Source organism: Vombatus ursinus, unplaced genomic scaffold (genome assembly GCF_900497805.2).
Source record: "Vombatus ursinus unplaced genomic scaffold, bare-nosed wombat genome assembly UNPS02010394.1, whole genome shotgun sequence".
NCBI lineage: Eukaryota > Metazoa > Chordata > Mammalia > Diprotodontia > Vombatidae > Vombatus > Vombatus ursinus.
In genome coordinates, this window is record NW_020950172.1 from 7,226,084 (window position 1) to 7,227,718 (window position 1,635).

Consider the following 1,635-nt stretch of genomic DNA (forward strand, 5'->3'; position numbering starts at 1 on the left):
ATCCATCCATCCATCCATCCATCCATCCATCCATCCATCCATCCATCGATCTATACATCTATTTTTCAACTAGCTAGGTTAGTGAGGGAAAATTCCTGATTGAAGACAGGGGAAGTAGAGTTGGGAGTTGTCTGAAATGGGGGTGGGGCAGAGAGTAGCTGGCCTGAGGGGGGTGGGCGGGAAGGGCAATTTCCTTTCTCTCCAGAGCTAGGCCACAGGAAATTCAATCCTGGTTTTTCCTAAGGTGCTTCCTGCTGATAAGGCCATGCAACCTTCCTTCATCCTGACCCCGCCCCTATCCCTCACCCCCTCATGTCTTCTCTTCTCTGGTCACATATCCTGCTTTCCCTCCCCCTCCCCAGGACTGTCTACCCTCTTCAGTCTAGCCCAGCCCAATAGTCACTGGCCTTGAAAGGGACTGGTCATCCCAAAGCAGGAGATGTGGTGGTGGGGGTAGTCTTCCTGCCCCTGGGGAAGAAAGATTCCAGGCTCCTGGGCAGTCTGAGGGACAGACACAGCTTCCTTCATACACCCCGACTTTAAGGAGGAGGCAGGAGTCACAGAGAACAGAAGGGTCAGTGGGGACCCAGACTGCCCAGAGGCATGTGTGTAGAGGGTGGTGGAGAAGAGGGGGAGTGGGAATGATCTGGGGAGAGGCCGTGGAGGGAGATAAAGGCCTGATCTTTCCGGGTAGTGGGGGCTAATTGGGGGGAGAGGTTTTCTTTGGGTAATGAGGGGCTGATCTTTGTGGGGGTGGCTTCAGGGGCTATTCTCTTTGGGGGAGTATCAGGGGTTATGAGGTCAGAGTGACCTTTTGCAAGAGTCACAGGCCTTTGGCTGTACCCCCATGGAGGGGTGGGGATCAGCCTGATTTCTCTTGGGGAGGAAGAAGCTGTGTTCTCTCAGGAGGTTAGGGGCTGATGGGGTTGGGGAGGGTCTGATCTCTCAGGGTGGTGAGGAGCTGATTTCTGGAGGAAGGGTGGGGGTGGACAGGGCATTTTAAAGGCCAATCTCTCCAGAGGGGGCTGGGAAGGATTGAAGCTTATTTCTTTTGGGGTGGGGTGGGGTAAGGGGCTGATGGGAGGGCAGAAGACGTTCTCTTTGGAAGCCAGGGGCTGATCTCTGCGGAGGGTGTTAAGGTGTTATTCTCTGGCAGGTCTGAGCCTTTTCTGGGGCAGGATGGGAGGGGTGGCTCAAGAGCTGTACTCCGTGTGGAGGGGTCAAAGCATGGTTTCTCTGGCATGAGGAGGCACTGTTTTATTTCTGGAGAAGGAGGAATTTCTTTGGGTAATAGCAGCGGCTATTCTCCGGTGTGAGGTGGTCAGGGGCTGATGTGGTGTGGAAGTAGGCGAATTAGGGGCTGTTCTGCTAGTAGGCGACGGGCTTGATCTTCGGGACCAGTGATTCAGTGACTGTTCTCGTGCGGGGATCAGTGGGTGGTTAGGGATTTCCTCAGGAGGGGCCAAGGGCTGATGGAGAGGGGGTAGATAGAGACGATTCTGGAGGGAATCAGGTGTCACTCCCTGGGAGGGGGTACTGAGGCTGATAGGCTCACCCTCCGGTGATAGGGAGGAGGGATGTGGTCTCTTTTATCTGGGGCAGCAAGGATTGCGGGGGGGGGGGGGGGGGGGGGGG